The 23,280-nt window shown below is 51.1% G+C and overlaps 55 non-coding genes across 55 annotated transcripts; all 55 read right to left on the bottom strand.

The window, feature by feature from the left end:
- Positions 1 to 74: 74 nt before the first annotated feature.
- LOC141036474 (5S ribosomal RNA) lies at positions 75 to 193 on the bottom strand. The gene has a single exon (XR_012197953.1). It is a non-coding gene; the product is annotated as a 5S ribosomal RNA (ribosomal RNA).
- A 302-nt stretch (positions 194 to 495) lies between these two features.
- LOC141036473 (5S ribosomal RNA) lies at positions 496 to 614 on the bottom strand. Its single transcript, XR_012197952.1, has one exon. It is a non-coding gene; the product is annotated as a 5S ribosomal RNA (ribosomal RNA).
- A 302-nt stretch (positions 615 to 916) lies between these two features.
- LOC141036559 (5S ribosomal RNA) lies at positions 917 to 1,035 on the bottom strand. The gene has a single exon (XR_012198038.1). It is a non-coding gene; the product is annotated as a 5S ribosomal RNA (ribosomal RNA).
- A 302-nt stretch (positions 1,036 to 1,337) lies between these two features.
- LOC141036558 (5S ribosomal RNA) lies at positions 1,338 to 1,456 on the bottom strand. The gene has a single exon (XR_012198037.1). It is a non-coding gene; the product is annotated as a 5S ribosomal RNA (ribosomal RNA).
- A 302-nt stretch (positions 1,457 to 1,758) lies between these two features.
- LOC141036513 (5S ribosomal RNA) lies at positions 1,759 to 1,877 on the bottom strand. The gene has a single exon (XR_012197992.1). It is a non-coding gene; the product is annotated as a 5S ribosomal RNA (ribosomal RNA).
- A 302-nt stretch (positions 1,878 to 2,179) lies between these two features.
- LOC141036557 (5S ribosomal RNA) lies at positions 2,180 to 2,298 on the bottom strand. Its single transcript, XR_012198036.1, has one exon. It is a non-coding gene; the product is annotated as a 5S ribosomal RNA (ribosomal RNA).
- Positions 2,299 to 2,599: 301 nt separating this feature from the next.
- Positions 2,600 to 2,718, bottom strand: LOC141036556 (5S ribosomal RNA). The gene has a single exon (XR_012198035.1). It is a non-coding gene; the product is annotated as a 5S ribosomal RNA (ribosomal RNA).
- Positions 2,719 to 3,019: 301 nt separating this feature from the next.
- On the bottom strand, positions 3,020 to 3,138 carry LOC141036555 (5S ribosomal RNA). The gene has a single exon (XR_012198034.1). It is a non-coding gene; the product is annotated as a 5S ribosomal RNA (ribosomal RNA).
- Positions 3,139 to 3,440: 302 nt separating this feature from the next.
- Positions 3,441 to 3,559, bottom strand: LOC141036553 (5S ribosomal RNA). The gene has a single exon (XR_012198032.1). It is a non-coding gene; the product is annotated as a 5S ribosomal RNA (ribosomal RNA).
- A 302-nt stretch (positions 3,560 to 3,861) lies between these two features.
- Positions 3,862 to 3,980, bottom strand: LOC141036552 (5S ribosomal RNA). The gene has a single exon (XR_012198031.1). It is a non-coding gene; the product is annotated as a 5S ribosomal RNA (ribosomal RNA).
- Positions 3,981 to 4,282: 302 nt separating this feature from the next.
- Positions 4,283 to 4,401, bottom strand: LOC141036551 (5S ribosomal RNA). The gene has a single exon (XR_012198030.1). It is a non-coding gene; the product is annotated as a 5S ribosomal RNA (ribosomal RNA).
- A 302-nt stretch (positions 4,402 to 4,703) lies between these two features.
- LOC141036550 (5S ribosomal RNA) lies at positions 4,704 to 4,822 on the bottom strand. The gene has a single exon (XR_012198029.1). It is a non-coding gene; the product is annotated as a 5S ribosomal RNA (ribosomal RNA).
- A 302-nt stretch (positions 4,823 to 5,124) lies between these two features.
- LOC141036549 (5S ribosomal RNA) lies at positions 5,125 to 5,243 on the bottom strand. Its single transcript, XR_012198028.1, has one exon. It is a non-coding gene; the product is annotated as a 5S ribosomal RNA (ribosomal RNA).
- A 302-nt stretch (positions 5,244 to 5,545) lies between these two features.
- On the bottom strand, positions 5,546 to 5,664 carry LOC141036548 (5S ribosomal RNA). Its single transcript, XR_012198027.1, has one exon. It is a non-coding gene; the product is annotated as a 5S ribosomal RNA (ribosomal RNA).
- A 302-nt stretch (positions 5,665 to 5,966) lies between these two features.
- LOC141036547 (5S ribosomal RNA) lies at positions 5,967 to 6,085 on the bottom strand. Its single transcript, XR_012198026.1, has one exon. It is a non-coding gene; the product is annotated as a 5S ribosomal RNA (ribosomal RNA).
- Positions 6,086 to 6,387: 302 nt separating this feature from the next.
- Positions 6,388 to 6,506, bottom strand: LOC141036546 (5S ribosomal RNA). The gene has a single exon (XR_012198025.1). It is a non-coding gene; the product is annotated as a 5S ribosomal RNA (ribosomal RNA).
- A 302-nt stretch (positions 6,507 to 6,808) lies between these two features.
- Positions 6,809 to 6,927, bottom strand: LOC141036545 (5S ribosomal RNA). Its single transcript, XR_012198024.1, has one exon. It is a non-coding gene; the product is annotated as a 5S ribosomal RNA (ribosomal RNA).
- A 302-nt stretch (positions 6,928 to 7,229) lies between these two features.
- Positions 7,230 to 7,348, bottom strand: LOC141036544 (5S ribosomal RNA). The gene has a single exon (XR_012198023.1). It is a non-coding gene; the product is annotated as a 5S ribosomal RNA (ribosomal RNA).
- A 302-nt stretch (positions 7,349 to 7,650) lies between these two features.
- On the bottom strand, positions 7,651 to 7,769 carry LOC141036542 (5S ribosomal RNA). The gene has a single exon (XR_012198021.1). It is a non-coding gene; the product is annotated as a 5S ribosomal RNA (ribosomal RNA).
- A 302-nt stretch (positions 7,770 to 8,071) lies between these two features.
- On the bottom strand, positions 8,072 to 8,190 carry LOC141036541 (5S ribosomal RNA). Its single transcript, XR_012198020.1, has one exon. It is a non-coding gene; the product is annotated as a 5S ribosomal RNA (ribosomal RNA).
- A 302-nt stretch (positions 8,191 to 8,492) lies between these two features.
- On the bottom strand, positions 8,493 to 8,611 carry LOC141036512 (5S ribosomal RNA). Its single transcript, XR_012197991.1, has one exon. It is a non-coding gene; the product is annotated as a 5S ribosomal RNA (ribosomal RNA).
- Positions 8,612 to 8,913: 302 nt separating this feature from the next.
- LOC141036514 (5S ribosomal RNA) lies at positions 8,914 to 9,032 on the bottom strand. Its single transcript, XR_012197993.1, has one exon. It is a non-coding gene; the product is annotated as a 5S ribosomal RNA (ribosomal RNA).
- A 302-nt stretch (positions 9,033 to 9,334) lies between these two features.
- Positions 9,335 to 9,453, bottom strand: LOC141036540 (5S ribosomal RNA). The gene has a single exon (XR_012198019.1). It is a non-coding gene; the product is annotated as a 5S ribosomal RNA (ribosomal RNA).
- A 302-nt stretch (positions 9,454 to 9,755) lies between these two features.
- LOC141036539 (5S ribosomal RNA) lies at positions 9,756 to 9,874 on the bottom strand. The gene has a single exon (XR_012198018.1). It is a non-coding gene; the product is annotated as a 5S ribosomal RNA (ribosomal RNA).
- A 302-nt stretch (positions 9,875 to 10,176) lies between these two features.
- LOC141036538 (5S ribosomal RNA) lies at positions 10,177 to 10,295 on the bottom strand. Its single transcript, XR_012198017.1, has one exon. It is a non-coding gene; the product is annotated as a 5S ribosomal RNA (ribosomal RNA).
- A 302-nt stretch (positions 10,296 to 10,597) lies between these two features.
- On the bottom strand, positions 10,598 to 10,716 carry LOC141036537 (5S ribosomal RNA). Its single transcript, XR_012198016.1, has one exon. It is a non-coding gene; the product is annotated as a 5S ribosomal RNA (ribosomal RNA).
- Positions 10,717 to 11,018: 302 nt separating this feature from the next.
- On the bottom strand, positions 11,019 to 11,137 carry LOC141036536 (5S ribosomal RNA). The gene has a single exon (XR_012198015.1). It is a non-coding gene; the product is annotated as a 5S ribosomal RNA (ribosomal RNA).
- A 302-nt stretch (positions 11,138 to 11,439) lies between these two features.
- LOC141036535 (5S ribosomal RNA) lies at positions 11,440 to 11,558 on the bottom strand. The gene has a single exon (XR_012198014.1). It is a non-coding gene; the product is annotated as a 5S ribosomal RNA (ribosomal RNA).
- Positions 11,559 to 11,860: 302 nt separating this feature from the next.
- On the bottom strand, positions 11,861 to 11,979 carry LOC141036534 (5S ribosomal RNA). Its single transcript, XR_012198013.1, has one exon. It is a non-coding gene; the product is annotated as a 5S ribosomal RNA (ribosomal RNA).
- A 302-nt stretch (positions 11,980 to 12,281) lies between these two features.
- Positions 12,282 to 12,400, bottom strand: LOC141036533 (5S ribosomal RNA). The gene has a single exon (XR_012198012.1). It is a non-coding gene; the product is annotated as a 5S ribosomal RNA (ribosomal RNA).
- Positions 12,401 to 12,702: 302 nt separating this feature from the next.
- Positions 12,703 to 12,821, bottom strand: LOC141036531 (5S ribosomal RNA). Its single transcript, XR_012198010.1, has one exon. It is a non-coding gene; the product is annotated as a 5S ribosomal RNA (ribosomal RNA).
- A 302-nt stretch (positions 12,822 to 13,123) lies between these two features.
- On the bottom strand, positions 13,124 to 13,242 carry LOC141036530 (5S ribosomal RNA). Its single transcript, XR_012198009.1, has one exon. It is a non-coding gene; the product is annotated as a 5S ribosomal RNA (ribosomal RNA).
- A 302-nt stretch (positions 13,243 to 13,544) lies between these two features.
- Positions 13,545 to 13,663, bottom strand: LOC141036529 (5S ribosomal RNA). Its single transcript, XR_012198008.1, has one exon. It is a non-coding gene; the product is annotated as a 5S ribosomal RNA (ribosomal RNA).
- A 302-nt stretch (positions 13,664 to 13,965) lies between these two features.
- On the bottom strand, positions 13,966 to 14,084 carry LOC141036528 (5S ribosomal RNA). Its single transcript, XR_012198007.1, has one exon. It is a non-coding gene; the product is annotated as a 5S ribosomal RNA (ribosomal RNA).
- Positions 14,085 to 14,386: 302 nt separating this feature from the next.
- On the bottom strand, positions 14,387 to 14,505 carry LOC141036527 (5S ribosomal RNA). Its single transcript, XR_012198006.1, has one exon. It is a non-coding gene; the product is annotated as a 5S ribosomal RNA (ribosomal RNA).
- A 302-nt stretch (positions 14,506 to 14,807) lies between these two features.
- Positions 14,808 to 14,926, bottom strand: LOC141036526 (5S ribosomal RNA). Its single transcript, XR_012198005.1, has one exon. It is a non-coding gene; the product is annotated as a 5S ribosomal RNA (ribosomal RNA).
- Positions 14,927 to 15,228: 302 nt separating this feature from the next.
- Positions 15,229 to 15,347, bottom strand: LOC141036525 (5S ribosomal RNA). Its single transcript, XR_012198004.1, has one exon. It is a non-coding gene; the product is annotated as a 5S ribosomal RNA (ribosomal RNA).
- Positions 15,348 to 15,649: 302 nt separating this feature from the next.
- LOC141036524 (5S ribosomal RNA) lies at positions 15,650 to 15,768 on the bottom strand. The gene has a single exon (XR_012198003.1). It is a non-coding gene; the product is annotated as a 5S ribosomal RNA (ribosomal RNA).
- A 302-nt stretch (positions 15,769 to 16,070) lies between these two features.
- Positions 16,071 to 16,189, bottom strand: LOC141036523 (5S ribosomal RNA). Its single transcript, XR_012198002.1, has one exon. It is a non-coding gene; the product is annotated as a 5S ribosomal RNA (ribosomal RNA).
- A 302-nt stretch (positions 16,190 to 16,491) lies between these two features.
- Positions 16,492 to 16,610, bottom strand: LOC141036522 (5S ribosomal RNA). The gene has a single exon (XR_012198001.1). It is a non-coding gene; the product is annotated as a 5S ribosomal RNA (ribosomal RNA).
- Positions 16,611 to 16,912: 302 nt separating this feature from the next.
- Positions 16,913 to 17,031, bottom strand: LOC141036520 (5S ribosomal RNA). Its single transcript, XR_012197999.1, has one exon. It is a non-coding gene; the product is annotated as a 5S ribosomal RNA (ribosomal RNA).
- A 302-nt stretch (positions 17,032 to 17,333) lies between these two features.
- Positions 17,334 to 17,452, bottom strand: LOC141036519 (5S ribosomal RNA). Its single transcript, XR_012197998.1, has one exon. It is a non-coding gene; the product is annotated as a 5S ribosomal RNA (ribosomal RNA).
- A 302-nt stretch (positions 17,453 to 17,754) lies between these two features.
- Positions 17,755 to 17,873, bottom strand: LOC141036518 (5S ribosomal RNA). The gene has a single exon (XR_012197997.1). It is a non-coding gene; the product is annotated as a 5S ribosomal RNA (ribosomal RNA).
- A 302-nt stretch (positions 17,874 to 18,175) lies between these two features.
- LOC141036517 (5S ribosomal RNA) lies at positions 18,176 to 18,294 on the bottom strand. Its single transcript, XR_012197996.1, has one exon. It is a non-coding gene; the product is annotated as a 5S ribosomal RNA (ribosomal RNA).
- A 302-nt stretch (positions 18,295 to 18,596) lies between these two features.
- LOC141036516 (5S ribosomal RNA) lies at positions 18,597 to 18,715 on the bottom strand. The gene has a single exon (XR_012197995.1). It is a non-coding gene; the product is annotated as a 5S ribosomal RNA (ribosomal RNA).
- Positions 18,716 to 19,017: 302 nt separating this feature from the next.
- Positions 19,018 to 19,136, bottom strand: LOC141036515 (5S ribosomal RNA). The gene has a single exon (XR_012197994.1). It is a non-coding gene; the product is annotated as a 5S ribosomal RNA (ribosomal RNA).
- Positions 19,137 to 19,438: 302 nt separating this feature from the next.
- LOC141036511 (5S ribosomal RNA) lies at positions 19,439 to 19,557 on the bottom strand. Its single transcript, XR_012197990.1, has one exon. It is a non-coding gene; the product is annotated as a 5S ribosomal RNA (ribosomal RNA).
- Positions 19,558 to 19,859: 302 nt separating this feature from the next.
- LOC141036500 (5S ribosomal RNA) lies at positions 19,860 to 19,978 on the bottom strand. The gene has a single exon (XR_012197979.1). It is a non-coding gene; the product is annotated as a 5S ribosomal RNA (ribosomal RNA).
- Positions 19,979 to 20,280: 302 nt separating this feature from the next.
- LOC141036489 (5S ribosomal RNA) lies at positions 20,281 to 20,399 on the bottom strand. The gene has a single exon (XR_012197968.1). It is a non-coding gene; the product is annotated as a 5S ribosomal RNA (ribosomal RNA).
- Positions 20,400 to 20,701: 302 nt separating this feature from the next.
- LOC141036478 (5S ribosomal RNA) lies at positions 20,702 to 20,820 on the bottom strand. Its single transcript, XR_012197957.1, has one exon. It is a non-coding gene; the product is annotated as a 5S ribosomal RNA (ribosomal RNA).
- Positions 20,821 to 21,123: 303 nt separating this feature from the next.
- Positions 21,124 to 21,242, bottom strand: LOC141036554 (5S ribosomal RNA). Its single transcript, XR_012198033.1, has one exon. It is a non-coding gene; the product is annotated as a 5S ribosomal RNA (ribosomal RNA).
- A 302-nt stretch (positions 21,243 to 21,544) lies between these two features.
- Positions 21,545 to 21,663, bottom strand: LOC141036543 (5S ribosomal RNA). The gene has a single exon (XR_012198022.1). It is a non-coding gene; the product is annotated as a 5S ribosomal RNA (ribosomal RNA).
- A 302-nt stretch (positions 21,664 to 21,965) lies between these two features.
- On the bottom strand, positions 21,966 to 22,084 carry LOC141036532 (5S ribosomal RNA). Its single transcript, XR_012198011.1, has one exon. It is a non-coding gene; the product is annotated as a 5S ribosomal RNA (ribosomal RNA).
- Positions 22,085 to 22,386: 302 nt separating this feature from the next.
- On the bottom strand, positions 22,387 to 22,505 carry LOC141036521 (5S ribosomal RNA). Its single transcript, XR_012198000.1, has one exon. It is a non-coding gene; the product is annotated as a 5S ribosomal RNA (ribosomal RNA).
- A 302-nt stretch (positions 22,506 to 22,807) lies between these two features.
- Positions 22,808 to 22,926, bottom strand: LOC141036472 (5S ribosomal RNA). The gene has a single exon (XR_012197951.1). It is a non-coding gene; the product is annotated as a 5S ribosomal RNA (ribosomal RNA).
- Between the last annotated feature and the right edge of the window lie 354 nt (positions 22,927 to 23,280).

The raw sequence follows: 23,280 nt of genomic DNA, 5'->3' as shown, positions 1-23,280 counted from the left end.
AATAATAAAACGTGCTAAACATACGTCGCGCTCGTGCGTTTTGTTTTGCACGCGGTGCAAAACAAATTAAAAAGGGAATGCAACACGAGGACTTCCCAGGAGGTCACCCATCCTAGTACTACTCTCGCCCAAGCACGCTTAACTTCGGAGTTCTGATGGGATCCGGTGCTTTAGTGCTGGTATGATCGCATCCGACATGTTACCCCCGTCTTCGTCCCTTATGCTTGCCCCTCCCAGCTCCACTACACACACGATTGCACATTCCTTTGGCCGCTCCCGCTCAACTACGGAGACGAGTTTTACCACGGTTCAACCGCACCAGTGCCTATTTACCATGGTTTCGACCCCTTTCAGAACACGCTTGCCGCCGCTAGACGCGTGAATAATGAGCAGCGAGCTAAAACTTACCGTAAACGTGCGAAATAATAAAACGTGCTAAACATACGTCGCGCTCGTGCGTTTTGTTTTGCACGCGGTGCAAAACAAATTAAAAAGGGAATGCAACACGAGGACTTCCCAGGAGGTCACCCATCCTAGTACTACTCTCGCCCAAGCACGCTTAACTTCGGAGTTCTGATGGGATCCGGTGCTTTAGTGCTGGTATGATCGCATCCGACATGTTACCCCCGTCTTCGTCCCTTATGCTTGCCCCTCCCAGCTCCACTACACACACGATTGCACATTCCTTTGGCCGCTCCCGCTCAACTACGGAGACGAGTTTTACCACGGTTCAACCGCACCAGTGCCTATTTACCATGGTTTCGACCCCTTTCAGAACACGCTTGCCGCCGCTAGACGCGTGAATAATGAGCAGCGAGCTAAAACTTACCGTAAACGTGCGAAATAATAAAACGTGCTAAACATACGTCGCGCTCGTGCGTTTTGTTTTGCACGCGGTGCAAAACAAATTAAAAAGGGAATGCAACACGAGGACTTCCCAGGAGGTCACCCATCCTAGTACTACTCTCGCCCAAGCACGCTTAACTTCGGAGTTCTGATGGGATCCGGTGCTTTAGTGCTGGTATGATCGCATCCGACATGTTACCCCCGTCTTCGTCCCTTATGCTTGCCCCTCCCAGCTCCACTACACACACGATTGCACATTCCTTTGGCCGCTCCCGCTCAACTACGGAGACGAGTTTTACCACGGTTCAACCGCACCAGTGCCTATTTACCATGGTTTCGACCCCTTTCAGAACACGCTTGCCGCCGCTAGACGCGTGAATAATGAGCAGCGAGCTAAAACTTACCGTAAACGTGCGAAATAATAAAACGTGCTAAACATACGTCGCGCTCGTGCGTTTTGTTTTGCACGCGGTGCAAAACAAATTAAAAAGGGAATGCAACACGAGGACTTCCCAGGAGGTCACCCATCCTAGTACTACTCTCGCCCAAGCACGCTTAACTTCGGAGTTCTGATGGGATCCGGTGCTTTAGTGCTGGTATGATCGCATCCGACATGTTACCCCCGTCTTCGTCCCTTATGCTTGCCCCTCCCAGCTCCACTACACACACGATTGCACATTCCTTTGGCCGCTCCCGCTCAACTACGGAGACGAGTTTTACCACGGTTCAACCGCACCAGTGCCTATTTACCATGGTTTCGACCCCTTTCAGAACACGCTTGCCGCCGCTAGACGCGTGAATAATGAGCAGCGAGCTAAAACTTACCGTAAACGTGCGAAATAATAAAACGTGCTAAACATACGTCGCGCTCGTGCGTTTTGTTTTGCACGCGGTGCAAAACAAATTAAAAAGGGAATGCAACACGAGGACTTCCCAGGAGGTCACCCATCCTAGTACTACTCTCGCCCAAGCACGCTTAACTGCGGAGTTCTGATGGGATCCGGTGCTTTAGTGCTGGTATGATCGCATCCGACATGTTACCCCCGTCTTCGTCCCTTATGCTTGCCCCTCCCAGCTCCACTACACACACGATTGCACATTCCTTTGGCCGCTCCCGCTCAACTACGGAGACGAGTTTTACCACGGTTCAACCGCACCAGTGCCTATTTACCATGGTTTCGACCCCTTTCAGAACACGCTTGCCGCCGCTAGACGCGTGAATAATGAGCAGCGAGCTAAAACTTACCGTAAACGTGCGAAATAATAAAACGTGCTAAACATACGTCGCGCTCGTGCGTTTTGTTTTGCACGCGGTGCAAAACAAATTAAAAAGGGAATGCAACACGAGGACTTCCCAGGAGGTCACCCATCCTAGTACTACTCTCGCCCAAGCACGCTTAACTTCGGAGTTCTGATGGGATCCGGTGCTTTAGTGCTGGTATGATCGCATCCGACATGTTACCCCCGTCTTCGTCCCTTATGCTTGCCCCTCCCAGCTCCACTACACACACGATTGCACATTCCTTTGGCCGCTCCCGCTCAACTACGGAGACGAGTTTTACCACGGTTCAACCGCACCAGTGCCTATTTACCATGGTTTCGACCCTTTCAGAACACGCTTGCCGCCGCTAGACGCGTGAATAATGAGCAGCGAGCTAAAACTTACCGTAAACGTGCGAAATAATAAAACGTGCTAAACATACGTCGCGCTCGTGCGTTTTGTTTTGCACGCGGTGCAAAACAAATTAAAAAGGGAATGCAACACGAGGACTTCCCAGGAGGTCACCCATCCTAGTACTACTCTCGCCCAAGCACGCTTAACTTCGGAGTTCTGATGGGATCCGGTGCTTTAGTGCTGGTATGATCGCATCCGACATGTTACCCCCGTCTTCGTCCCTTATGCTTGCCCCTCCCAGCTCCACTACACACACGATTGCACATTCCTTTGGCCGCTCCCGCTCAACTACGGAGACGAGTTTTACCACGGTTCAACCGCACCAGTGCCTATTTACCATGGTTTCGACCCTTTCAGAACACGCTTGCCGCCGCTAGACGCGTGAATAATGAGCAGCGAGCTAAAACTTACCGTAAACGTGCGAAATAATAAAACGTGCTAAACATACGTCGCGCTCGTGCGTTTTGTTTTGCACGCGGTGCAAAACAAATTAAAAAGGGAATGCAACACGAGGACTTCCCAGGAGGTCACCCATCCTAGTACTACTCTCGCCCAAGCACGCTTAACTTCGGAGTTCTGATGGGATCCGGTGCTTTAGTGCTGGTATGATCGCATCCGACATGTTACCCCCGTCTTCGTCCCTTATGCTTGCCCCTCCCAGCTCCACTACACACACGATTGCACATTCCTTTGGCCGCTCCCGCTCAACTACGGAGACGAGTTTTACCACGGTTCAACCGCACCAGTGCCTATTTACCATGGTTTCGACCCCTTTCAGAACACGCTTGCCGCCGCTAGACGCGTGAATAATGAGCAGCGAGCTAAAACTTACCGTAAACGTGCGAAATAATAAAACGTGCTAAACATACGTCGCGCTCGTGCGTTTTGTTTTGCACGCGGTGCAAAACAAATTAAAAAGGGAATGCAACACGAGGACTTCCCAGGAGGTCACCCATCCTAGTACTACTCTCGCCCAAGCACGCTTAACTTCGGAGTTCTGATGGGATCCGGTGCTTTAGTGCTGGTATGATCGCATCCGACATGTTACCCCCGTCTTCGTCCCTTATGCTTGCCCCTCCCAGCTCCACTACACACACGATTGCACATTCCTTTGGCCGCTCCCGCTCAACTACGGAGACGAGTTTTACCACGGTTCAACCGCACCAGTGCCTATTTACCATGGTTTCGACCCCTTTCAGAACACGCTTGCCGCCGCTAGACGCGTGAATAATGAGCAGCGAGCTAAAACTTACCGTAAACGTGCAAAATAATAAAACGTGCTAAACATACGTCGCGCTCGTGCGTTTTGTTTTGCACGCGGTGCAAAACAAATTAAAAAGGGAATGCAACACGAGGACTTCCCAGGAGGTCACCCATCCTAGTACTACTCTCGCCCAAGCACGCTTAACTTCGGAGTTCTGATGGGATCCGGTGCTTTAGTGCTGGTATGATCGCATCCGACATGTTACCCCCGTCTTCGTCCCTTATGCTTGCCCCTCCCAGCTCCACTACACACACGATTGCACATTCCTTTGGCCGCTCCCGCTCAACTACGGAGACGAGTTTTACCACGGTTCAACCGCACCAGTGCCTATTTACCATGGTTTCGACCCCTTTCAGAACACGCTTGCCGCCGCTAGACGCGTGAATAATGAGCAGCGAGCTAAAACTTACCGTAAACGTGCAAAATAATAAAACGTGCTAAACATACGTCGCGCTCGTGCGTTTTGTTTTGCACGCGGTGCAAAACAAATTAAAAAGGGAATGCAACACGAGGACTTCCCAGGAGGTCACCCATCCTAGTACTACTCTCGCCCAAGCACGCTTAACTTCGGAGTTCTGATGGGATCCGGTGCTTTAGTGCTGGTATGATCGCATCCGACATGTTACCCCCGTCTTCGTCCCTTATGCTTGCCCCTCCCAGCTCCACTACACACACGATTGCACATTCCTTTGGCCGCTCCCGCTCAACTACGGAGACGAGTTTTACCACGGTTCAACCGCACCAGTGCCTATTTACCATGGTTTCGACCCCTTTCAGAACACGCTTGCCGCCGCTAGACGCGTGAATAATGAGCAGCGAGCTAAAACTTACCGTAAACGTGCAAAATAATAAAACGTGCTAAACATACGTCGCGCTCGTGCGTTTTGTTTTGCACGCGGTGCAAAACAAATTAAAAAGGGAATGCAACACGAGGACTTCCCAGGAGGTCACCCATCCTAGTACTACTCTCGCCCAAGCACGCTTAACTTCGGAGTTCTGATGGGATCCGGTGCTTTAGTGCTGGTATGATCGCATCCGACATGTTACCCCCGTCTTCGTCCCTTATGCTTGCCCCTCCCAGCTCCACTACACACACGATTGCACATTCCTTTGGCCGCTCCCGCTCAACTACGGAGACGAGTTTTACCACGGTTCAACCGCACCAGTGCCTATTTACCATGGTTTCGACCCCTTTCAGAACACGCTTGCCGCCGCTAGACGCGTGAATAATGAGCAGCGAGCTAAAACTTACCGTAAACGTGCAAAATAATAAAACGTGCTAAACATACGTCGCGCTCGTGCGTTTTGTTTTGCACGCGGTGCAAAACAAATTAAAAAGGGAATGCAACACGAGGACTTCCCAGGAGGTCACCCATCCTAGTACTACTCTCGCCCAAGCACGCTTAACTTCGGAGTTCTGATGGGATCCGGTGCTTTAGTGCTGGTATGATCGCATCCGACATGTTACCCCCGTCTTCGTCCCTTATGCTTGCCCCTCCCAGCTCCACTACACACACGATTGCACATTCCTTTGGCCGCTCCCGCTCAACTACGGAGACGAGTTTTACCACGGTTCAACCGCACCAGTGCCTATTTACCATGGTTTCGACCCCTTTCAGAACACGCTTGCCGCCGCTAGACGCGTGAATAATGAGCAGCGAGCTAAAACTTACCGTAAACGTGCAAAATAATAAAACGTGCTAAACATACGTCGCGCTCGTGCGTTTTGTTTTGCACGCGGTGCAAAACAAATTAAAAAGGGAATGCAACACGAGGACTTCCCAGGAGGTCACCCATCCTAGTACTACTCTCGCCCAAGCACGCTTAACTTCGGAGTTCTGATGGGATCCGGTGCTTTAGTGCTGGTATGATCGCATCCGACATGTTACCCCCGTCTTCGTCCCTTATGCTTGCCCCTCCCAGCTCCACTACACACACGATTGCACATTCCTTTGGCCGCTCCCGCTCAACTACGGAGACGAGTTTTACCACGGTTCAACCGCACCAGTGCCTATTTACCATGGTTTCGACCCCTTTCAGAACACGCTTGCCGCCGCTAGACGCGTGAATAATGAGCAGCGAGCTAAAACTTACCGTAAACGTGCAAAATAATAAAACGTGCTAAACATACGTCGCGCTCGTGCGTTTTGTTTTGCACGCGGTGCAAAACAAATTAAAAAGGGAATGCAACACGAGGACTTCCCAGGAGGTCACCCATCCTAGTACTACTCTCGCCCAAGCACGCTTAACTTCGGAGTTCTGATGGGATCCGGTGCTTTAGTGCTGGTATGATCGCATCCGACATGTTACCCCCGTCTTCGTCCCTTATGCTTGCCCCTCCCAGCTCCACTACACACACGATTGCACATTCCTTTGGCCGCTCCCGCTCAACTACGGAGACGAGTTTTACCACGGTTCAACCGCACCAGTGCCTATTTACCATGGTTTCGACCCCTTTCAGAACACGCTTGCCGCCGCTAGACGCGTGAATAATGAGCAGCGAGCTAAAACTTACCGTAAACGTGCAAAATAATAAAACGTGCTAAACATACGTCGCGCTCGTGCGTTTTGTTTTGCACGCGGTGCAAAACAAATTAAAAAGGGAATGCAACACGAGGACTTCCCAGGAGGTCACCCATCCTAGTACTACTCTCGCCCAAGCACGCTTAACTTCGGAGTTCTGATGGGATCCGGTGCTTTAGTGCTGGTATGATCGCATCCGACATGTTACCCCCGTCTTCGTCCCTTATGCTTGCCCCTCCCAGCTCCACTACACACACGATTGCACATTCCTTTGGCCGCTCCCGCTCAACTACGGAGACGAGTTTTACCACGGTTCAACCGCACCAGTGCCTATTTACCATGGTTTCGACCCCTTTCAGAACACGCTTGCCGCCGCTAGACGCGTGAATAATGAGCAGCGAGCTAAAACTTACCGTAAACGTGCAAAATAATAAAACGTGCTAAACATACGTCGCGCTCGTGCGTTTTGTTTTGCACGCGGTGCAAAACAAATTAAAAAGGGAATGCAACACGAGGACTTCCCAGGAGGTCACCCATCCTAGTACTACTCTCGCCCAAGCACGCTTAACTTCGGAGTTCTGATGGGATCCGGTGCTTTAGTGCTGGTATGATCGCATCCGACATGTTACCCCCGTCTTCGTCCCTTATGCTTGCCCCTCCCAGCTCCACTACACACACGATTGCACATTCCTTTGGCCGCTCCCGCTCAACTACGGAGACGAGTTTTACCACGGTTCAACCGCACCAGTGCCTATTTACCATGGTTTCGACCCCTTTCAGAACACGCTTGCCGCCGCTAGACGCGTGAATAATGAGCAGCGAGCTAAAACTTACCGTAAACGTGCAAAATAATAAAACGTGCTAAACATACGTCGCGCTCGTGCGTTTTGTTTTGCACGCGGTGCAAAACAAATTAAAAAGGGAATGCAACACGAGGACTTCCCAGGAGGTCACCCATCCTAGTACTACTCTCGCCCAAGCACGCTTAACTTCGGAGTTCTGATGGGATCCGGTGCTTTAGTGCTGGTATGATCGCATCCGACATGTTACCCCCGTCTTCGTCCCTTATGCTTGCCCCTCCCAGCTCCACTACACACACGATTGCACATTCCTTTGGCCGCTCCCGCTCAACTACGGAGACGAGTTTTACCACGGTTCAACCGCACCAGTGCCTATTTACCATGGTTTCGACCCCTTTCAGAACACGCTTGCCGCCGCTAGACGCGTGAATAATGAGCAGCGAGCTAAAACTTACCGTAAACGTGCAAAATAATAAAACGTGCTAAACATACGTCGCGCTCGTGCGTTTTGTTTTGCACGCGGTGCAAAACAAATTAAAAAGGGAATGCAACACGAGGACTTCCCAGGAGGTCACCCATCCTAGTACTACTCTCGCCCAAGCACGCTTAACTTCGGAGTTCTGATGGGATCCGGTGCTTTAGTGCTGGTATGATCGCATCCGACATGTTACCCCCGTCTTCGTCCCTTATGCTTGCCCCTCCCAGCTCCACTACACACACGATTGCACATTCCTTTGGCCGCTCCCGCTCAACTACGGAGACGAGTTTTACCACGGTTCAACCGCACCAGTGCCTATTTACCATGGTTTCGACCCCTTTCAGAACACGCTTGCCGCCGCTAGACGCGTGAATAATGAGCAGCGAGCTAAAACTTACCGTAAACGTGCAAAATAATAAAACGTGCTAAACATACGTCGCGCTCGTGCGTTTTGTTTTGCACGCGGTGCAAAACAAATTAAAAAGGGAATGCAACACGAGGACTTCCCAGGAGGTCACCCATCCTAGTACTACTCTCGCCCAAGCACGCTTAACTTCGGAGTTCTGATGGGATCCGGTGCTTTAGTGCTGGTATGATCGCATCCGACATGTTACCCCCGTCTTCGTCCCTTATGCTTGCCCCTCCCAGCTCCACTACACACACGATTGCACATTCCTTTGGCCGCTCCCGCTCAACTACGGAGACGAGTTTTACCACGGTTCAACCGCACCAGTGCCTATTTACCATGGTTTCGACCCCTTTCAGAACACGCTTGCCGCCGCTAGACGCGTGAATAATGAGCAGCGAGCTAAAACTTACCGTAAACGTGCAAAATAATAAAACGTGCTAAACATACGTCGCGCTCGTGCGTTTTGTTTTGCACGCGGTGCAAAACAAATTAAAAAGGGAATGCAACACGAGGACTTCCCAGGAGGTCACCCATCGTAGTACTACTCTCGCCCAAGCACGCTTAACTTCGGAGTTCTGATGGGATCCGGTGCTTTAGTGCTGGTATGATCGCATCCGACATGTTACCCCCGTCTTCGTCCCTTATGCTTGCCCCTCCCAGCTCCACTACACACACGATTGCACATTCCTTTGGCCGCTCCCGCTCAACTACGGAGACGAGTTTTACCACGGTTCAACCGCACCAGTGCCTATTTACCATGGTTTCGACCCCTTTCAGAACACGCTTGCCGCCGCTAGACGCGTGAATAATGAGCAGCGAGCTAAAACTTACCGTAAACGTGCAAAATAATAAAACGTGCTAAACATACGTCGCGCTCGTGCGTTTTGTTTTGCACGCGGTGCAAAACAAATTAAAAAGGGAATGCAACACAAGGACTTCCCAGGAGGTCACCCATCCTAGTACTACTCTCGCCCAAGCACGCTTAACTTCGGAGTTCTGATGGGATCCGGTGCTTTAGTGCTGGTATGATCGCATCCGACATGTTACCCCCGTCTTCGTCCCTTATGCTTGCCCCTCCCAGCTCCACTACACACACGATTGCACATTCCTTTGGCCGCTCCCGCTCAACTACGGAGACGAGTTTTACCACGGTTCAACCGCACCAGTGCCTATTTACCATGGTTTCGACCCCTTTCAGAACACGCTTGCCGCCGCTAGACGCGTGAATAATGAGCAGCGAGCTAAAACTTACCGTAAACGTGCAAAATAATAAAACGTGCTAAACATACGTCGCGCTCGTGCGTTTTGTTTTGCACGCGGTGCAAAACAAATTAAAAAGGGAATGCAACACGAGGACTTCCCAGGAGGTCACCCATCCTAGTACTACTCTCGCCCAAGCACGCTTAACTTCGGAGTTCTGATGGGATCCGGTGCTTTAGTGCTGGTATGATCGCATCCGACATGTTACCCCCGTCTTCGTCCCTTATGCTTGCCCCTCCCAGCTCCACTACACACACGATTGCACATTCCTTTGGCCGCTCCCGCTCAACTACGGAGACGAGTTTTACCACGGTTCAACCGCACCAGTGCCTATTTACCATGGTTTCGACCCCTTTCAGAACACGCTTGCCGCCGCTAGACGCGTGAATAATGAGCAGCGAGCTAAAACTTACCGTAAACGTGCAAAATAATAAAACGTGCTAAACATACGTCGCGCTCGTGCGTTTTGTTTTGCACGCGGTGCAAAACAAATTAAAAAGGGAATGCAACACGAGGACTTCCCAGGAGGTCACCCATCCTAGTACTACTCTCGCCCAAGCACGCTTAACTTCGGAGTTCTGATGGGATCCGGTGCTTTAGTGCTGGTATGATCGCATCCGACATGTTACCCCCGTCTTCGTCCCTTATGCTTGCCCCTCCCAGCTCCACTACACACACGATTGCACATTCCTTTGGCCGCTCCCGCTCAACTACGGAGACGAGTTTTACCACGGTTCAACCGCACCAGTGCCTATTTACCATGGTTTCGACCCCTTTCAGAACACGCTTGCCGCCGCTAGACGCGTGAATAATGAGCAGCGAGCTAAAACTTACCGTAAACGTGCAAAATAATAAAACGTGCTAAACATACGTCGCGCTCGTGCGTTTTGTTTTGCACGCGGTGCAAAACAAATTAAAAAGGGAATGCAACACGAGGACTTCCCAGGAGGTCACCCATCCTAGTACTACTCTCGCCCAAGCACGCTTAACTTCGGAGTTCTGATGGGATCCGGTGCTTTAGTGCTGGTATGATCGCATCCGACATGTTACCCCCGTCTTCGTCCCTTATGCTTGCCCCTCCCAGCTCCACTACACACACGATTGCACATTCCTTTGGCCGCTCCCGCTCAACTACGGAGACGAGTTTTACCACGGTTCAACCGCACCAGTGCCTATTTACCATGGTTTCGACCCCTTTCAGAACACGCTTGCCGCCGCTAGACGCGTGAATAATGAGCAGCGAGCTAAAACTTACCGTAAACGTGCAAAATAATAAAACGTGCTAAACATACGTCGCGCTCGTGCGTTTTGTTTTGCACGCGGTGCAAAACAAATTAAAAAGGGAATGCAACACGAGGACTTCCCAGGAGGTCACCCATCCTAGTACTACTCTCGCCCAAGCACGCTTAACTTCGGAGTTCTGATGGGATCCGGTGCTTTAGTGCTGGTATGATCGCATCCGACATGTTACCCCCGTCTTCGTCCCTTATGCTTGCCCCTCCCAGCTCCACTACACACACGATTGCACATTCCTTTGGCCGCTCCCGCTCAACTACGGAGACGAGTTTTACCACGGTTCAACCGCACCAGTGCCTATTTACCATGGTTTCGACCCCTTTCAGAACACGCTTGCCGCCGCTAGACGCGTGAATAATGAGCAGCGAGCTAAAACTTACCGTAAACGTGCAAAATAATAAAACGTGCTAAACATACGTCGCGCTCGTGCGTTTTGTTTTGCACGCGGTGCAAAACAAATTAAAAAGGGAATGCAACACGAGGACTTCCCAGGAGGTCACCCATCCTAGTACTACTCTCGCCCAAGCACGCTTAACTTCGGAGTTCTGATGGGATCCGGTGCTTTAGTGCTGGTATGATCGCATCCGACATGTTACCCCCGTCTTCGTCCCTTATGCTTGCCCCTCCCAGCTCCACTACACACACGATTGCACATTCCTTTGGCCGCTCCCGCTCAACTACGGAGACGAGTTTTACCACGGTTCAACCGCACCAGTGCCTATTTACCATGGTTTCGACCCCTTTCAGAACACGCTTGCCGCCGCTAGACGCGTGAATAATGAGCAGCGAGCTAAAACTTACCGTAAACGTGCAAAATAATAAAACGTGCTAAACATACGTCGCGCTCGTGCGTTTTGTTTTGCACGCGGTGCAAAACAAATTAAAAAGGGAATGCAACACGAGGACTTCCCAGGAGGTCACCCATCCTAGTACTACTCTCGCCCAAGCACGCTTAACTTCGGAGTTCTGATGGGATCCGGTGCTTTAGTGCTGGTATGATCGCATCCGACATGTTACCCCCGTCTTCGTCCCTTATGCTTGCCCCTCCCAGCTCCACTACACACACGATTGCACATTCCTTTGGCCGCTCCCGCTCAACTACGGAGACGAGTTTTACCACGGTTCAGCCGCACCAGTGCCTATTTACCATGGTTTCGACCCCTTTCAGAACACGCTTGCCGCCGCTAGACGCGTGAATAATGAGCAGCGAGCTAAAACTTACCGTAAACGTGCAAAATAATAAAACGTGCTAAACATACGTCGCGCTCGTGCGTTTTGTTTTGCACGCGGTGCAAAACAAATTAAAAAGGGAATGCAACACGAGGACTTCCCAGGAGGTCACCCATCCTAGTACTACTCTCGCCCAAGCACGCTTAACTTCGGAGTTCTGATGGGATCCGGTGCTTTAGTGCTGGTATGATCGCATCCGACATGTTACCCCCGTCTTCGTCCCTTATGCTTGCCCCTCCCAGCTCCACTACACACACGATTGCACATTCCTTTGGCCGCTCCCGCTCAACTACGGAGACGAGTTTTACCACGGTTCAGCCGCACCAGTGCCTATTTACCATGGTTTCGACCCCTTTCAGAACACGCTTGCCGCCGCTAGACGCGTGAATAATGAGCAGCGAGCTAAAACTTACCGTAAACGTGCAAAATAATAAAACGTGCTAAACATACGTCGCGCTCGTGCGTTTTGTTTTGCACGCGGTGCAAAACAAATTAAAAAGGGAATGCAACACGAGGACTTCCCAGGAGGTCACCCATCCTAGTACTACTCTCGCCCAAGCACGCTTAACTTCGGAGTTCTGATGGGATCCGGTGCTTTAGTGCTGGTATGATCGCATCCGACATGTTACCCCCGTCTTCGTCCCTTATGCTTGCCCCTCCCAGCTCCACTACACACACGATTGCACATTCCTTTGGCCGCTCCCGCTCAACTACGGAGACGAGTTTTACCACGGTTCAGCCGCACCAGTGCCTATTTACCATGGTTTCGACCCCTTTCAGAACACGCTTGCCGCCGCTAGACGCGTGAATAATGAGCAGCGAGCTAAAACTTACCGTAAACGTGCAAAATAATAAAACGTGCTAAACATACGTCGCGCACGTGCGTTTTGTTTTGCACGCGGTGCAAAACAAATTAAAAAGGGAATGCAACACGAGGACTTCCCAGGAGGTCACCCATCCTAGTACTACTCTCGCCCAAGCACGCTTAACTTCGGAGTTCTGATGGGATCCGGTGCTTTAGTGCTGGTATGATCGCATCCGACATGTTACCCCCGTCTTCGTCCCTTATGCTTGCCCCTCCCAGCTCCACTACACACACGATTGCACATTCCTTTGGCCGCTCCCGCTCAACTACGGAGACGAGTTTTACCACGGTTCAGCCGCACCAGTGCCTATTTACCATGGTTTCGACCCCTTTCAGAACACGCTTGCCGCCGCTAGACGCGTGAATAATGAGCAGCGAGCTAAAACTTACCGTAAACGTGCAAAATAATAAAACGTGCTAAACATACGTCGCGCTCGTGCGTTTTGTTTTGCACGCGGTGCAAAACAAATTAAAAAGGGAATGCAACACGAGGACTTCCCAGGAGGTCACCCATCCTAGTACTACTCTCGCCCAAGCACGCTTAACTTCGGAGTTCTGATGGGATCCGGTGCTTTAGTGCTGGTATGATCGCATCCGACATGTTACCCCCGTCTTCGTCCCTTATGCTTGCCCCTCCCAGCTCCACTACACACACGATTGCACATTCCTTTGGCCGCTCCCGCTCAACTACGGAGACGAGTTTTACCACGGTTCAGCCGCACCAGTGCCTATTTACCATGGTTTCGACCCCTTTCAGAACACGCTTGCCGCCGCTAGACGCGTGAATAATGAGCAGCGAGCTAAAACTTACCGTAAACGTGCAAAATAATAAAACGTGCTAAACATACGTCGCGCTCGTGCGTTTTGTTTTGCACGCGGTGCAAAACAAATTAAAAAGGGAATGCAACACGAGGACTTCCCAGGAGGTCACCCATCCTAGTACTACTCTCGCCCAAGCACGCTTAACTTCGGAGTTCTGATGGGATCCGGTGCTTTAGTGCTGGTATGATCGCATCCGACATGTTACCCCCGTCTTCGTCCCTTATGCTTGCCCCTCCCAGCTCCACTACACACACGATTGCACATTCCTTTGGCCGCTCCCGCTCAACTACGGAGACGAGTTTTAGCACGGTTCAGCCGCACCAGTGCCTATTTACCATGGTTTCGACCCCTTTCAGAACACGCTTGCCGCCGCTAGACGCGTGAATAATGAGCAGCGAGCTAAAACTTACCGTAAACGTGCAAAATAATAAAACGTGCTAAACATACGTCGCGCTCGTGCGTTTTGTTTTGCACGCGGTGCAAAACAAATTAAAAAGGGAATGCAACACGAGGACTTCCCAGGAGGTCACCCATCCTAGTACTACTCTCGCCCAAGCACGCTTAACTTCGGAGTTCTGATGGGATCCGGTGCTTTAGTGCTGGTATGATCGCATCCGACATGTTACCCCCGTCTTCGTCCCTTATGCTTGCCCCTCCCAGCTCCACTACACACACGATTGCACATTCCTTTGGCCGCTCCCGCTCAACTACGGAGACGAGTTTTACCACGGTTCAGCCGCACCAGTGCCTATTTACCATGGTTTCGACCCCTTTCAGAACACGCTTGACGCCGCTAGACGCGTGAATAATGAGCAGCGAGCTAAAACTTACCGTAAACGTGCAAAATAATAAAACGTGCTAAACATACGTCGCGCTCGTGCGTTTTGTTTTGCACGCGGTGCAAAACAAATTAAAAAGGGAATGCAACACGAGGACTTCCCAGGAGGTCACCCATCCTAGTACTACTCTCGCCCAAGCACGCTTAACTTCGGAGTTCTGATGGGATCCGGTGCTTTAGTGCTGGTATGATCGCATCCGACATGTTACCCCCGTCTTCGTCCCTTATGCTTGCCCCTCCCAGCTCCACTACACACACGATTGCACATTCCTTTGGCCGCTCCCGCTCAACTACGGAGACGAGTTTTACCACGGTTCAACCGCACCAGTGCCTATTTACCATGGTTTCGACCCCTTTCAGAACACGCTTGCCGCCGCTAGACGCGTGAATAATGAGCAGCGAGCTAAAACTTACCGTAAACGTGCAAAATAATAAAACGTGCTAAACATACGTCGCGCTCGTGCGTTTTGTTTTGCACGCGGTGCAAAACAAATTAAAAAGGGAATGCAACACGAGGACTTCCCAGGAGGTCACCCATCCTAGTACTACTCTCGCCCAAGCACGCTTAACTTCGGAGTTCTGATGGGATCCGGTGCTTTAGTGCTGGTATGATCGCATCCGACATGTTACCCCCGTCTTCGTCCCTTATGCTTGCCCCTCCCAGCTCCACTACACACACGATTGCACATTCCTTTGGCCGCTCCCGCTCAACTACGGAGACGAGTTTTACCACGGTTCAACCGCACCAGTGCCTATTTACCATGGTTTCGACCCCTTTCAGAACACGCTTGCCGCCGCTAGACGCGTGAATAATGAGCAGCGAGCTAAAACTTACCGTAAACGTGCAAAATAATAAAACGTGCTAAACATACGTCGCGCTCGTGCGTTTTGTTTTGCACGCGGTGCAAAACAAATTAAAAAGGGAATGCAACACGAGGACTTCCCAGGAGGTCACCCATCCTAGTACTACTCTCGCCCAAGCACGCTTAACTTCGGAGTTCTGATGGGATCCGGTGCTTTAGTGCTGGTATGATCGCATCCGACATGTTACCCCCGTCTTCGTCCCTTATGCTTGCCCCTCCCAGCTCCACTACACACACGATTGCACATTCCTTTGGCCGCTCCCGCTCAACTACGGAGACGAGTTTTACCACGGTTCAACCGCACCAGTGCCTATTTACCATGGTTTCGACCCCTTTCAGAACACGCTTGCCGCCGCTAGACGCGTGAATAATGAGCAGCGAGCTAAAACTTACCGTAAACGTGCAAAATAATAAAACGTGCTAAACATACGTCGCGCTCGTGCGTTTTGTTTTGCACGCGGTGCAAAACAAATTAAAAAGGGAATGCAACACGAGGACTTCCCAGGAGGTCACCCATCCTAGTACTACTCTCGCCCAAGCACGCTTAACTTCGGAGTTCTGATGGGATCCGGTGCTTTAGTGCTGGTATGATCGCATCCGACATGTTACCCCCGTCTTCGTCCCTTATGCTTGCCCCTCCCAGCTCCACTACACACACGATTGCACATTCCTTTGGCCGCTCCCGCTCAACTACGGAGACGAGTTTTACCACGGTTCAACCGCACCAGTGCCTATTTACCATGGTTTCGACCCCTTTCAGAACACGCTTGCCGCCGCTAGACGCGTGAATAATGAGCAGCGAGCTAAAACTTACCGTAAACGTGCAAAATAATAAAACGTGCTAAACATACGTCGCGCTCGTGCGTTTTGTTTTGCACGCGGTGCAAAACAAATTAAAAAGGGAATGCAACACGAGGACTTCCCAGGAGGTCACCCATCCTAGTACTACTCTCGCCCAAGCACGCTTAACTTCGGAGTTCTGATGGGATCCGGTGCTTTAGTGCTGGTATGATCGCATCCGACATGTTACCCCCGTCTTCGTCCCTTATGCTTGCCCCTCCCAGCTCCACTACACACACGATTGCACATTCCTTTGGCCGCTCCCGCTCAACTACGGAGACGAGTTTTACCACGGTTCAACCGCACCAGTGCCTATTTACCATGGTTTCGACCCCTTTCAGAACACGCTTGCCGCCGCTGGACGCGTGAATAATGAGCAGCGAGCTAAAACTTACCGTAAACGTGCAAAATAATAAAACGTGCTAAACATACGTCGCGCTCGTGCGTTTTGTTTTGCACGCGGTGCAAAACAAATTAAAAAGGGAATGCAACACGAGGACTTCCCAGGAGGTCACCCATCCTAGTACTACTCTCGCCCAAGCACGCTTAACTTCGGAGTTCTGATGGGATCCGGTGCTTTAGTGCTGGTATGATCGCATCCGACATGTTACCCCCGTCTTCGTCCCTTATGCTTGCCCCTCCCAGCTCCACTACACACACGATTGCACATTCCTTTGGCCGCTCCCGCTCAACTACGGAGACGAGTTTTACCACGGTTCAACCGCACCAGTGCCTATTTACCATGGTTTCGACCCCTTTCAGAACACGCTTGCCGCCGCTGGACGCGTGAATAATGAGCAGCGAGCTAAAACTTACCGTAAACGTGCAAAATAATAAAACGTGCTAAACATACGTCGCGCTCGTGCGTTTTGTTTTGCACGCGGTGCAAAACAAATTAAAAAGGGAATGCAACACGAGGACTTCCCAGGAGGTCACCCATCCTAGTACTACTCTCGCCCAAGCACGCTTAACTTCGGAGTTCTGATGGGATCCGGTGCTTTAGTGCTGGTATGATCGCATCCGACATGTTACCCCCGTCTTCGTCCCTTATGCTTGCCCCTCCCAGCTCCACTACACACACGATTGCACATTCCTTTGGCCGCTCCCGCTCAACTACGGAGACGAGTTTTACCACGGTTCAACCGCACCAGTGCCTATTTACCATGGTTTCGACCCCTTTCAGAACACGCTTGCCGCCGCTGGACGCGTGAATAATGAGCAGCGAGCTAAAACTTACCGTAAACGTGCAAAATAATAAAACGTGCTAAACATACGTCGCGCTCGTGCGTTTTGTTTTGCACGCGGTGCAAAACAAATTAAAAAGGGAATGCAACACGAGGACTTCCCAGGAGGTCACCCATCCTAGTACTACTCTCGCCCAAGCACGCTTAACTTCGGAGTTCTGATGGGATCCGGTGCTTTAGTGCTGGTATGATCGCATCCGACATGTTACCCCCGTCTTCGTCCCTTATGCTTGCCCCTCCCAGCTCCACTACACACACGATTGCACATTCCTTTGGCCGCTCCCGCTCAACTACGGAGACGAGTTTTACCACGGTTCAACCGCACCAGTGCCTATTTACCATGGTTTCGACCCCTTTCAGAACACGCTTGCCGCCGCTGGACGCGTGAATAATGAGCAGCGAGCTAAAACTTACCGTAAACGTGCAAAATAATAAAACGTGCTAAACATACGTCGCGCTCGTGCGTTTTGTTTTGCACGCGGTGCAAAACAAATTAAAAAGGGAATGCAACACGAGGACTTCCCAGGAGGTCACCCATCCTAGTACTACTCTCGCCCAAGCACGCTTAACTTCGGAGTTCTGATGGGATCCGGTGCTTTAGTGCTGGTATGATCGCATCCGACATGTTACCCCCGTCTTCGTCCCTTATGCTTGCCCCTCCCAGCTCCACTACACACACGATTGCACATTCCTTTGGCCGCTCCCGCTCAACTACGGAGACGAGTTTTACCACGGTTCAACCGCACCAGTGCCTATTTACCATGGTTTCGACCCCTTTCAGAACACGCTTGCCGCCGCTGGACGCGTGAATAATGAGCAGCGAGCTAAAACTTACCGTAAACGTGCAAAATAATAAAACGTGCTAAACATACGTCGCGCTCGTGCGTTTTGTTTTGCACGCGGTGCAAAACAAATTAAAAAGGGAATGCAACACGAGGACTTCCCAGGAGGTCACCCATCCTAGTACTACTCTCGCCCAAGCACGCTTAACTTCGGAGTTCTGATGGGATCCGGTGCTTTAGTGCTGGTATGATCGCATCCGACATGTTACCCCCGTCTTCGTCCCTTATGCTTGCCCCTCCCAGCTCCACTACACACACGATTGCACATTCCTTTGGCCGCTCCCGCTCAACTACGGAGACGAGTTTTACCACGGTTCAACCGCACCAGTGCCTATTTACCATGGTTTCGACCCCTTTCAGAACACGCTTGCCGCCGCTAGACGCGTGAATAATGAGCAGCGAGCTAAAACTTACCGTAAACGTGCAAAATAATAAAACGTGCTAAACATACGTCGCGCTCGTGCGTTTTGTTTTGCACGCGGTGCAAAACAAATTAAAAAGGGAATGCAACACGAGGACTTCCCAGGAGGTCACCCATCCTAGTACTACTCTCGCCCAAGCACGCTTAACTTCGGAGTTCTGATGGGATCCGGTGCTTTAGTGCTGGTATGATCGCATCCGACATGTTACCCCCGTCTTCGTCCCTTATGCTTGCCCCTCCCAGCTCCACTACACACACGATTGCACATTCCTTTGGCCGCTCCCGCTCAACTACGGAGACGAGTTTTACCACGGTTCAACCGCACCAGTGCCTATTTACCATGGTTTCGACCCCTTTCAGAACACGCTTGCCGCCGCTAGACGCGTGAATAATGAGCAGCGAGCTAAAACTTACCGTAAACGTGCAAAATAATAAAACGTGCTAAACATACGTCGCGCTCGTGCGTTTTGTTTTGCACGCGGTGCAAAACAAATTAAAAAGGGAATGCAACACGAGGACTTCCCAGGAGGTCACCCATCCTAGTACTACTCTCGCCCAAGCACGCTTAACTTCGGAGTTCTGATGGGATCCGGTGCTTTAGTGCTGGTATGATCGCATCCGACATGTTACCCCCGTCTTCGTCCCTTATGCTTGCCCCTCCCAGCTCCACTACACACACGATTGCACATTCCTTTGGCCGCTCCCGCTCAACTACGGAGACGAGTTTTACCACGGTTCAACCGCACCAGTGCCTATTTACCATGGTTTCGACCCCTTTCAGAACACGCTTGCCGCCGCTAGACGCGTGAATAATGAGCAGCGAGCTAAAACTTACCGTAAACGTGCAAAATAATAAAACGTGCTAAACATACGTCGCGCTCGTGCGTTTTGTTTTGCACGCGGTGCAAAACAAATTAAAAAGGGAATGCAACACGAGGACTTCCCAGGAGGTCACCCATCCTAGTACTACTCTCGCCCAAGCACGCTTAACTTCGGAGTTCTGATGGGATCCGGTGCTTTAGTGCTGGTATGATCGCATCCGACATGTTACCCCCGTCTTCGTCCCTTATGCTTGCCCCTCCCAGCTCCACTACACACACGATTGCACATTCCTTTGGCCGCTCCCGCTCAACTACGGAGACGAGTTTTACCACGGTTCAACCGCACCAGTGCCTATTTACCATGGTTTCGACCCCTTTCAGAACACGCTTGCCGCCGCTAGACGCGTGAATAATGAGCAGCGAGCTAAAACTTACCGTAAACGTGCAAAATAATAAAACGTGCTAAACATACGTCGCGCTCGTGCGTTTTGTTTTGCACGCGGTGCAAAACAAATTAAAAAGGGAATGCAACACGAGGACTTCCCAGGAGGTCACCCATCCTAGTACTACTCTCGCCCAAGCACGCTTAACTTCGGAGTTCTGATGGGATCCGGTGCTTTAGTGCTGGTATGATCGCATCCGACATGTTACCCCCGTCTTCGTCCCTTATGCTTGCCCCTCCCAGCTCCACTACACACACGATTGCACATTCCTTTGGCCGCTCCCGCTCAACTACGGAGACGAGTTTTACCACGGTTCAACCGCACCAGTGCCTATTTACCATGGTTTCGACCCCTTTCAGAACACGCTTGCCGCCGCTAGACGCGTGAATAATGAGCAGCGAGCTAAAACTTACCGTAAACGTGCAAAATAATAAAACGTGCTAAACATACGTCGCGCTCGTGCGTTTTGTTTTGCACGCGGTGCAAAACAAATTAAAAAGGGAATGCAACACGAGGACTTCCCAGGAGGTCACCCATCCTAGTACTACTCTCGCCCAAGCACGCTTAACTTCGGAGTTCTGATGGGATCCGGTGCTTTAGTGCTGGTATGATCGCATCCGACATGTTACCCCCGTCTTCGTCCCTTATGCTTGCCCCTCCCAGCTCCACTACACACACGATTGCACATTCCTTTGGCCGCTCCCGCTCAACTACGGAGACGAGTTTTACCACGGTTCAACCGCACCAGTGCCTATTTACCATGGTTTCGACCCCTTTCAGAACACGCTTGCCGCCGCTAGACGCGTGAATAATGAGCAGCGAGCTAAAACTTACCGTAAACGTGCAAAATAATAAAACGTGCTAAACATACGTCGCGCTCGTGCGTTTTGTTTTGCACGCGGTGCAAAACAAATTAAAAAGGGAATGCAACACGAGGACTTCCCAGGAGGTCACCCATCCTAGTACTACTCTCGCCCAAGCACGCTTAACTTCGGAGTTCTGATGGGATCCGGTGCTTTAGTGCTGGTATGATCGCATCCGACATGTTACCCCCGTCTTCGTCCCTTATGCTTGCCCCTCCCAGCTCCACTACACACACGATTGCACATTCCTTTGGCCGCTCCCGCTCAACTACGGAGACGAGTTTTACCACGGTTCAACCGCACCAGTGCCTATTTACCATGGTTTCGACCCCTTTCAGAACACGCTTGCCGCCGCTAGACGCGTGAATAATGAGCAGCGAGCTAAAACTTACCGTAAACGTGCAAAATAATAAAACGTGCTAAACATACGTCGCGCTCAGTGCGTTTTGTTTTGCACGCGGTGCAAAACAAATTAAAAAGGGAATGCAACACGAGGACTTCCCAGGAGGTCACCCATCCTAGTACTACTCTCGCCCAAGCACGCTTAACTTCGGAGTTCTGATGGGATCCGGTGCTTTAGTGCTGGTATGATCGCATCCGACATGTTACCCCCGTCTTCGTCCCTTATGCTTGCCCCTCCCAGCTCCACTACACACACGATTGCACATTCCTTTGGCCGCTCCCGCTCAACTACGGAGACGAGTTTTACCACGGTTCAACCGCACCAGTGCCTATTTACCATGGTTTCGACCCCTTTCAGAACACGCTTGCCGCCGCTAGACGCGTGAATAATGAGCAGCGAGCTAAAACTTACCGTAAACGTGCAAAATAATAAAACGTGCTAAACATACGTCGCGCTCGTGCGTTTTGTTTTGCACGCGGTGCAAAACAAATTAAAAAGGGAATGCAACACGAGGACTTCCCAGGAGGTCACCCATCCTAGTACTACTCTCGCCCAAGCACGCTTAACTTCGGAGTTCTGATGGGATCCGGTGCTTTAGTGCTGGTATGATCGCATCCGACATGTTACCCCCGTCTTCGTCCCTTATGCTTGCCCCTCCCAGCTCCACTACACACACGATTGCACATTCCTTTGGCCGCTCCCGCTCAACTACGGAGACGAGTTTTACCACGGTTCAACCGCACCAGTGCCTATTTACCATGGTTTCGACCCCTTTCAGAACACGCTTGCCGCCGCTAGACGCGTGAATAATGAGCAGCGAGCTAAAACTTACCGTAAACGTGCAAAATAATAAAACGTGCTAAACATACGTCGCGCTCGTGCGTTTTGTTTTGCACGCGGTGCAAAACAAATTAAAAAGGGAATGCAACACGAGGACTTCCCAGGAGGTCACCCATCCTAGTACTACTCTCGCCCAAGCACGCTTAACTTCGGAGTTCTGATGGGATCCGGTGCTTTAGTGCTGGTATGATCGCATCCGACATGTTACCCCCGTCTTCGTCCCTTATGCTTGCCCCTCCCAGCTCCACTACACACACGATTGCACATTCCTTTGGCCGCTCCCGCTCAACTACGGAGACGAGTTTTACCACGGTTCAACCGCACCAGTGCCTATTTACCATGGTTTCGACCCCTTTCAGAACACGCTTGCCGCCGCTAGACGCGTGAATAATGAGCAGCGAGCTAAAACTTACCGTAAACGTGCAAAATAATAAAACGTGCTAAACATACGTCGCGCTCGTGCGTTTTGTTTTGCACGCGGTGCAAAACAAATTAAAAAGGGAATGCAACACGAGGACTTCCCAGGAGGTCACCCATCCTAGTACTACTCTCGCCCAAGCACGCTTAACTTCGGAGTTCTGATGGGATCCGGTGCTTTAGTGCTGGTATGATCGCATCCGACATGTTACCCCCGTCTTCGTCCCTTATGCTTGCCCCTCCCAGCTCCACTACACACACGATTGCACATTCCTTTGGCCGCTCCCGCTCAACTACGGAGACGAGTTTTACCACGGTTCAACCGCACCAGTGCCTATTTACCATGGTTTCGACCCCTTTCAGAACACGCTTGCCGCCGCTAGACGCGTGAATAATGAGCAGCGAGCTAAAACTTACCGTAAACGTGCAAAATAATAAAACGTGCTAAACATACGTCGCGCTCGTGCGTTTTGTTTTGCACGCGGTGCAAAACAAATTAAAAAGGGAATGCAACACGAGGACTTCCCAGGAGGTCACCCATCCTAGTACTACTCTCGCCCAAGCACGCTTAACTTCGGAGTTCTGATGGGATCCGGTGCTTTAGTGCTGGTATGATCGCATCCGACATGTTACCCCCGTCTTCGTCCCTTATGCTTGCCCCTCCCAGCTCCACTACACACACGATTGCACATTCCTTTGGCCGCTCCCGCTCAACTACGGAGACGAGTTTTACCACGGTTCAACCGCACCAGTGCCTATTTACCATGGTTTCGACCCCTTTCAGAACACGCTTGCCGCCGCTAGACGCGTGAATAATGAGCAGCGAGCTAAAACTTACCGTAAACGTGCAAAATAATAAAACGTGCTAAACATACGTCGCGCTCGTGCGTTTTGTTTTGCACGCGGTGCAAAACAAATTAAAAAGGGAATGCAACACGAGGACTTCCCAGGAGGTCACCCATCCTAGTACTACTCTC

This window comes from Aegilops tauschii, unplaced genomic scaffold, assembly GCF_002575655.3.
Source record: "Aegilops tauschii subsp. strangulata cultivar AL8/78 unplaced genomic scaffold, Aet v6.0 ptg000990l_obj, whole genome shotgun sequence".
Taxonomy (NCBI): domain Eukaryota; kingdom Viridiplantae; phylum Streptophyta; class Magnoliopsida; order Poales; family Poaceae; genus Aegilops; species Aegilops tauschii.
Note: the sequence above shows the minus strand (reverse complement) of the source record. Positions and strands in the feature narration are given on the sequence as shown.